This window comes from Nicotiana tabacum, chromosome 10 (assembly GCF_000715075.1).
Source record: "Nicotiana tabacum cultivar K326 chromosome 10, ASM71507v2, whole genome shotgun sequence".
Lineage (NCBI taxonomy): Eukaryota > Viridiplantae > Streptophyta > Magnoliopsida > Solanales > Solanaceae > Nicotiana > Nicotiana tabacum.
Window position 1 is genome coordinate 125280442 of NC_134089.1, and position 9320 is coordinate 125289761.

Here is a 9320-nt window from a genome sequence, read left to right on the forward strand (position 1 = left end):
TCACTGCTCGATTTGCCAATGTTGCTTCTTAAGCGTGACCTCGGCCTAATTGATTCTTGATTTCCCTATTTCCGGCGAGGTCTATTCGATTAGATTTTGACTCATACAGTTAGTACCTCCACTCACCGGAGTTGCTTTTGGGCGAGCTCGGTGGGCGGACTTCGCCAGTTATAATTTTGAGAAATCTGAGCACATTGGCCGAGGAGTGACCTTTTTATGGTGAGGTGGTGACGTGGCGCTTAAAGAGCCACACCTGACCGTTACATCAGTTTGAAATGACATCATTTCATCGTGTGTCATTATGGCGCATGTTCCCCATACGTTACATTGTTTCACACGCCTCTTCCGTTTCGAAATTAATGAGGCGGCATTTGGGCTGACCATATTCTTATAAATAGGGATAGGCACTCCTCATTTGAGTGCTCAACCTCGGCATTCACTGCTCGACTTGCCAATGTTGCTTCCTAAGCGTGACCTCGGTCTAATTGATTCTTGATTTCCCTATTTCAGGCGAGGTCTCTTCGATTAGATTTTGACCCATGCAATACGAGCTACAATATACAATTAATACTCAAATAAATAGTGGATACCGTTATCATTATATTGATTAAAAGTACAAAATCCACATTTGCCTTAAAAACAAGTAACCATCGGAAAAGATTAGTAGGTGGTTTTATAAAAGAAAATAAACTGGAGCGAGATGATGATAATTAGTACATATAGATCTTGAGTTGGAACTTTGAAAAAAGCCTTGGAGTAATTTGAACCAGTTGCACTGTAAATCGTAAAAGCAAAGCGCCAACCCGTGCACATCAACATGGCTTTCTCTTCATAGTAATTCGTGCACCTGTGCGAAACCCCTTCTTAAACCCACAGAAACATGAGAAAATATTGGGACATGAGATGAGAGAGTGTAGTGTTAGGGACTGGCTATAAAAGAAGAAGACAAAGAACAGAGCTTTCTCCTCTGATGGTGTGTGTTATATAAAAGGGGTTGTGACAGAAAATCCTTTTGAATGCAATTTTTTCTTTACTCTTTGTCTTTCTCCTTAACTGTGGAAAACCATTGACACTAATTAGGGTTCTTACCTACTCAAGTTTATGGCCATGGCATTACTGCTACATTTTCTCCGTAGCTGGTTTTTTCTTCCCTCAAGGTAACAAAACTACTAGTGTGCTTTTCTTGTAATTCTACTTAGCAAGCTTTCATTTGGGTCTCTTCTATTTGTTCTTTCTTAAACTTCTGAAAATGGACAGAGTCAGTTAAGCATATGTATTTTCCACCAAAATGGAAAATTCAAAGTAATTCCTTCTTTATATCACTTGCTTGTTTTAATTTAGTCCCACAGAATCAGAGCTAAAAACAGTATCTTTACATTATTCTACTTGTACAACGATGGAGAAAATGGTACTATATGTATATTTTCCAGTGGAAAACATTTTCCTCCATAACAAACGGTTCAAAATTTGTTTTCCTTTGGTCATCTTGCTGATTTTTTGATAGTATTTTTCTGAATGGAAATTTGATGATCTTCTGTCATGTTTCAACATGGATTTTCTCATGTTCTGTGCGCTTTTCCAATTAGAATTCCTTATTTAACCCATTATCTACTGTTATACTTGAAGTCACTAGCATATAGGCAGAGAAGATTTGTTATGTGTAATGTGTTATCCACCTGTGCCCAACTTGGCTCAATCCTGTAGAGGTGCTTATTGTGTGTATTTTGAGCAATCAGAGGTTGTAAAATGGGAAAGTTGGGAGTTGCAGGGCCTGATATAAAATCCGATGCAAGTATAGGTGTTAAGCCAAGGTAATAGTGAACCAACGAGGCAAAAGAAGAGGCGAAACTGCAGTTGTGTTGGACTAGAAGTACTCTGTATATTCCAAATTAAATTGTTTCTGTTCTGGATAGAATCTTCCCCACTTCCCAAAAAGGAAATTTACTCCATGAACAATTCAACATTTTCAATATTCTAGCCAAGATTACTTTTCCGCACAAAGAAATTGTCCAGATTCTTCACAAAGTTAACTTTATCTACACTTATTTCATAATATTGAGATTGTTGAGAGATCCTTTCCAGAGCATAAATAGTAAACTGGAGATTCCTGTTTTATTTTCTTCTTCTCGATCTATTTTAGAGCGGAGAAGTGGAAAACGCTGGTGCGAGTAGATGTATCATGTAGAAGAAATGCTTGGGAGTTATTCTCAAAGCATATCTTGTCTACTGGAGATTTCTTTTTCTTTTCTTCCTTTTTTATCCATCTTGAATAGGAAAATAATGATCTGCTGGGGTGTCACGACCCAAGCCCGTGGCACGTATTGTCTGCTTTGGACCTAGGTCCGAACGAATTTGTCTTTCGGGCTACGCCAGATCGAGCCCCAAAGGTGCGTGTACAATTTGAACTTGTGTTATGCCTTTTAAAGCTCTTCACTTTCCTCTCTCATTCCGATGTGGGATTCGCTTAAGGTGGCATGTGCACACCTTTTTCAGAAGCTTGTCATCCTAGAATCCTGCCAGTTCTGCTTGACCCGCCCTCCGTCATGGCATCACAAGGGGAATGGTTCTAGGTCCTAGGTGTCTTAGATAGAACCTAAACCAAAGGAAAATTGCAGCATTTCATATTTTTGTTTGGTCTCAAATATCATGTAAGATTATCGTTGGCTTTTCGGTAGGAGGAACCTGGAAAACTGGTGAGTGATTTTGGCCTAGTTAAATGTGAGGCTATGCACTAGTTATACCGCAGATAGTTTATCCTGCACTAGATTGGAGGCCAGTACATTCTGGATACTTGATCAAATGTATCTATATGTTTTGAAAATGAAGTGTTCCTTTCTCAACTCTCATATTCCTAGTGTTTTGACCTGATGCCGTTCCTTTATTTGGTTTCTACTTCTGCAGGACAAGTAGATATGTAGGATTAAAGCTTGCTTCAAACATTTTGAGGTGTTCAACGGCTAAACCTGGTTGAATTTACTGTTCCTTTACTTTCCGTGGAACATGTGAACCCTGATCTTGTAAGTACATTGTTACTTAAGTAGGGAATGAAGCCATTGGTCCGCGAAGGTTGTCAATCTTTGTATTATGTTGAAAATACCCATGGTAGGATATAGAGCAGAAAATTTAGTTTGCATATTAAAGCTACTCTGTTTTATCTTTTCTGAATTTTGATATTTAATTCAATTGAGAATCAACACTCAATTAGCTTGCCGGTGTGTGATACTGCAAAAGGATAATTTGGTTTATTACTTTCAACAAGCGTACTGTCTGAGTAGTTTTTGCTCTTCAATTCATTCTAGCATTGGTATCTCATGCGAGAAATATGACTGAAAATGAAGAGCATCATCAACTACTAAAATACAGATTCTAAAACAGATATATGCTCTATGAACAGAGGCGGATTTAAGATTTTAATTCTGTGGATTCAATATTTAAAGTTTTTAGCATTGGACCCATTATATTTTTAAAGTTATGGGTTCATATATACTATTTATTACAATTTTAGTGATTATTACATATAAAATTATGTTGTGCGCCGAAAGTACTGGGTTCAGTTGAACCCAGTATAACTCTATGTTGCATCCGCCTATCTATGAAGCAAGGCAGCAAATATGTGAAGGTTGATGGTTGAGGGGCATAATATACTTTCTGATTAAGATTTAAGGATTTGTTTCAAAATTTGAGTTATTGTTAAACCTTTTTATGTGAAGATCAGTTAATCTTAAGTTTATGAGTTGGTAAGGATGTTTGACATATGAGCTAGACATGGCTAGATAAAAGCTTGGAGGAAAAATATACTGTCAGCGCTAGAGTTTTTGACTATTCAAAGTTGGAGAAGGGTTTCAAATTGTTCTGTATTTGCTGCATGACATCTAGTAGTGGTAAAGAGCAAATCCTTAGGTGGGGAAGCCTTTTCTTGAATTAAACTATGGCTGGTTTGTTATTCCCGATGATAACTGTGAGAAAGTCATAGTTGCCTTGAGTTAGAAGTAGGAAGAATCAAGAGCTTTTTTAATTAGTGATACTAGCGAAGTTATTAGAATGTAGTTGACATAGTAAGGAGTCACTATGATGTTCGGAATACTTAGAGGTGGGTTTGTATACTTCACTTCTAAAGAAACTGATCCCTCTAATGACATGTCATAAAAAAGTTGGTCTGCTTTTCAATTCTTTGTTTGCTTCCTGAAAGTAGTCATTGGTAACTATTGGCTGGTGGTTATTATCGATGACTAGTGGGTGTTCTGATTGTCTTATTGGTCTATTTTGTTTGGTTTCTCCTTTCTTTCTTGTCCTCTTCTTCAGATATCTGATGCACAATTTAAATGTCGGTTTCTAATCTGTTATTACACCAAATTCAATTCAAAAACTGGAAAAGCTATGCCCTTAAAACACATTCTTTGACGCCATTTAGTATGTTAACAGCAAGTATTATGTTGGTGTTAAAATGAATGGCCAGGTAATAGTAGTAGTTCTGGAAACAATGTGAGTTTCTTTATTTTTATCGATTCCAGTAGCCTAATAGCCAGGGTAAATTATGATGAATTCTACAATGAATAAGCGCGAAAATAAGGTTTTTAACTGGCCTGAAGTAGGAAACTAACACGCAAAGATGGGCAGGCCTGGTGGAAAAGTGATTCATTATTGCAATTTCTGTTTCACGATTACAAAAAGAATAAAGAATTTAATCTGCTCACACAAATAATTACACCGCTGTTCTTTTTTCCTGATATCACATAGTAACAATTAAAGAATGAAACAAACACCGGAAAAGTTATAGACGATTTGAACTACTTAATTCTCAGAACCTAGAACGCTTGCATTCAGGAGGAATGCCTTGAGAGAACCTTTGAGTATCTGCACAGTAATTGTATGTCATGTACTTCTGCTGCACCCATCTAAGCCTATTTCTGCCGTTACTGTCCAGTTCTTGAGTTTCCCATGCTTGATCATTACTCACTAAATCGGCGGATTTAGAGCCTCCGCAAGACGAAGTAGATGATGCAGCTGACCAAACACATGCATTTGTATTAAAATTCCTGTAAGAAGCTGTGAATGGAGCCATGGACCAATCCGTTTTCACTCGCCCGCCTTGTGTGCCCAGTCATCAGCATTCCAAAAATCTGGACAATTAGACAAACTAATCCCCAAATGTCAGACATGAATAGTACGATGAGTAAAAATTGTTATCTAGTGAAGTATGTTTTGTATTAAGAAGGAAGTTTAATTTGTAACGTACATGATGCGTTGAGAGTTCCAAACAATAGAGTAGGTGTGAAATGATGTGGTTGGATCAAACCAGAGGTGAAACTGTTGTTCTTTATTGCCTTTTCCTTGAGAATAAACGTTGGTGTGAACTGTGTAAGGCTGGCCAGATGAATTTCCTAGAAACTTGAAATCAATTTCGTCGTGCCCTGCTCCTTGAGATGACAACTGCAGATTACACAAGCCAATATTTTTACTTGTTAATAACTTCAATCAAGTATGTTCCATAATACTAGTTGAGAAGTAATGTAAAACTCTGTTTCATTATATATACTTACGTAGAAGGTGGTGACAGTGCCAGCAGAATTTCCACGTTCTAGTTTCAGCTGCATGTCGAACCTTCCGAATAAAAACTCATTCTTGGATTAAAAGCCGGAACCTGAAATTTTGTCAAGGGACAAGGTGAGAAGGGACCACCTTCTTGTATCTGAGCCTGCTCGTCACCCCAAGTGACGGTCGCATCTTGGTAAAATTTATCAGCACAAGCAGGGTATAGGAGTAAAACTGCAAGAATAGAGAGCTGTAGAAACATTATAGAAATTCTTGAGGAAGCAAAGGAAAATGACATTTTTGTGCTTTAATTTGAAGAAATGAAGCAAGAGATGTTTGTGATTTGTGTTTGAGATTGGGACACACACATATATATATATATATAGTTGTGGAAAGTAGAGTTTGAGAGAGGGAAGGAAGAAGGATCGAAGAAGGGAATTGAAGAAAGCAATTAGCTGGGAATTGAGAGGATGGAAAATGACGTTTAAATAATGGAAAATGACGTTTAAATAACGCGTTTGTATGGAGATAACAGAGGCTGCGGTTTCGGATGAAAAAGTATAGGGAAGTATGGGTTGGTGAATGAAGTGGGGACAACCATTTAATCTGTATGGGTTGGTGAATGAATAGGTTCTTCACCAATTGCCCACAAGGGAAAGATTGACATTAATATTTCTACCTAACATGCTAATGTTTCTGTACTTTTGTGCTTTACATGTTCTGTGAGCCCACCAATAACTCTTCTACGCTTAACTGATATAACAATAATTCAAATTTGTAAAACGCGCTTTTAAATTGTGTTTTACTTTCAAAAATTTGAACCCCCCGGATTGGGCATTGCCTTATTTAAAGGCGTTAAGGGTTTTGAGAAAAATCATTCAGAAATACTCCAACTTTGTGATAAATTTTTCTTGTTGTTAAATTCTCAAGCTTTTATCATAATATCTGAAGAGCGAAAAGTAAGGGTTTCATTATATTGGGAGGAGGGGGTGAGGTTATTGTGGCGAATAATTCAGTGAGCTATAGTTTATCTCCACAGAGTCATGTTAAGTTGCCACTTACAATGGAGTACGATAAACTGATATCGTTGTTATGCAATAAAATGAGGTTGAGCAAACGTTCGGTGAATCTTAAAATAATTGGAAGATATCTGTATTCTGTGACTCCGCAAGGGGTTGCTTGTTATGCGGAGTTTAACATCGAGGATGACGAAACTCTGAGAGATTTTTTGGGGACTCTGGATGAATACCAAGAACTTATTTTGATAAAAATGTTGGAAATGTACGTGAAGGTTGAATACGTTCGCAATAATGATATTGTGCAATGCAGGGATAACCCTCAATCATCGGGTGGATATTTTAGAGCAGTTTTAGCCCAACAGGTTCTGGCTGAAATAGTTTGGCCGGATCTAAACTTATCTCCATAGACGAGCGAGGAGTGAGGAAATAATTTCTCTCCTACTTTACATAATCTACAAGACGACTGGTAAACTTCAATTTTCCTTTGTGTTACGATGTTTATTTTGTTGTATTGAATTTGTATTAACACTCATATATTCCACAGAGGGTACCGTCCAGATATGAATTTTACAAGTTATGAACCCACGCCTAGTTGGAATATGCATATTTTTAGTGTGTTGGATTACGGTGGTCCATCAGGGAGTCTTCACCAACAAGATAATGTCCATAATGGAATGTCAACACATTACGACTTGTAAGTGAAGTGATATAGCTATATGTAAAGTATTTATCAATTTGAGTGGCTTATTATGTTGTTGTTTGTGCAGTGAAAAAAAGCAACTTGATGGTCCTGACCTTGCTCAGTTGCCCGTAGATGATGTATTTACTCGGGATTTGGCAGATACGCCAGGTCAGGAAGATAATAATGATTATAACAACAATGCTGATGAGTCTGGAGATGACACACCTTTTCCTGACGAGGGTGATGATGAGGAGGAAGAGAATATCGAACCTGAGCTGACGAGGGAGCATACTCCACCTCCCATTAGACCAAGAGTGTACGAGTCCCACGTGTTGTTTCATTCAAGGCATATTCCCTATCTTGATAATTTGCCAAGTATGCCGGATGTGGATGCTCTCACAAGGGGTCTTGACGAAATTCAGACAGCAATGTGGGATGAGTCTAGACCAATAGTGCTGGCAAAGGGCATGATTTTTCCTAATAAAGCTCGCCTAACTAGGGCTTGTAAAATGTACAACATAAGTGAGTGTCGTGAGATGATGGTTTGGGAGTCAAGTACGGATGTATACAAGGTTGTTTGCCGTAGATGGTTTACTATTTGTCACTGGATGCTACGTGCGGCCAAGAAGGAAACAAGAATGTGGAAAGTGGGTAAATATATTGGCACCCACATTTGTGAAACATTTGTGAAATGGACAGATTCAATGAAATCACTTCAACTTGGGCGTTGACTTGATTTCTGTTCAACTGATTCCATACATTGAAGTGTCCATAAGGTAAAAGATCAAAGAGTGTATTACATCCGTCCACCGGGAATATGAGTGTACTATTACTAAAAGAAAGGCATATTTCAGGCGCAAACGTGCATTTGAAATTGTTTATGGTGACTGGGATAAGTCATTTGCATCTCTACCCAGGTACATGGCCGTATTGAAACACTTTAACCCCGAGACTGTTGTTGAATGGAATCTTGAGCGGAGTGCAGGAATACCGGAATATATATTCAGATATGTGTTCTGGCCATTTAAACTAGCAATTGATGGTTTTGTGCATTGCCGTCCGGTAATTTCCATAGACGGTACTCATGTCTATGGAAAGTATGATATTAAGCTATTGATCATCGTTGCAGTAGATGCCAAGGGATAAATATTTCCACTAGCTTTTGCCATCTGTGCCAATGAAAGCCAAGAGACGTGGACACTATTTTTGAATCACTTGAAACAACACATTATCAAACAACATTCAGGTATTTGTCTAATATCTGATCGGCATGGTGGTATATTAAGTTCTGTAGAGCATTTGCCTGAATGACAGGAACCCTATGCATACCACTGTTATAGTGTGAGGCACCTGAAAGCCAATTTTCAGAATAAATATCCCAACAAGGACTTGCATGATTTAATGTGGATGGTTGCAACTAATCACCAGTAGCGCAAATTCAGGAGGCGCATGGAATCGATCCGGTAGTTAGACGAAAGAGCCTATCATTGGTTGATGCGACATGAGCTTCACAAGTGGACATTGCATGCAGATGGTGGCAAACGATGGGGAACCCTGACTACAAATGTGTCAGAATCTTTCAACAGGTTATTGAAGTCTGTACGTAGATTGCCTGTCACTGCCATGGTCCAGATGGCATTCAAACAGATGGCGGAGAGGTTTGTTGAAAGGCATAGAGGAGCATCAGAATTGATGGACAAGGGTGTTGAATTTATGCCAATACTAATGAAAAGATTTGAGAAATACATGAGGCGAGCACATTGGCATTCATTTTTACAGTATGATCACGACTGGGGTATTTTTTAAGTTCGCACCGCTATCCACCAACACCGGAGGAATAATATACACACTATAAATGAAGCCAGTAGGTTGTGTTCTTGTGGGAAATGGTCCATCTACCACATGCCGTGCTCACATACCATGAAATACTTTCAACATAAAGGTTTAGGGCCAACTAACTATGTTGATAGGCAATACAGTGTTGCTACATACTTAAACACATATAGTGGGCAGTTGCAGCCAGTGGATGCTGAGTATTATTGGCTGCAGGAACAATTTAAAATGATGTGTAACAAGGACTATTTGCG

General features: G+C 38.3%; 1 long non-coding RNA gene and 1 pseudogene across 1 annotated transcript; one reads left to right on the forward strand and one right to left on the reverse strand.

Moving 5' to 3' along the window:
- The first annotated feature begins 757 nt into the window (after nucleotides 1-757).
- LOC107819179 (uncharacterized) lies at nucleotides 758-3201 on the forward strand. Its single transcript, XR_001655645.2, has 2 exons — nucleotides 758-1157; nucleotides 2902-3201. It is a non-coding gene; the product is annotated as an uncharacterized LOC107819179 (long non-coding RNA).
- Nucleotides 3202-4620: 1419 nt separating this feature from the next.
- Nucleotides 4621-5896, reverse strand: LOC107819181 (xyloglucan endotransglucosylase protein 7-like; annotated as a pseudogene).
- Nucleotides 5897-9320: the final 3424 nt, after the last annotated feature.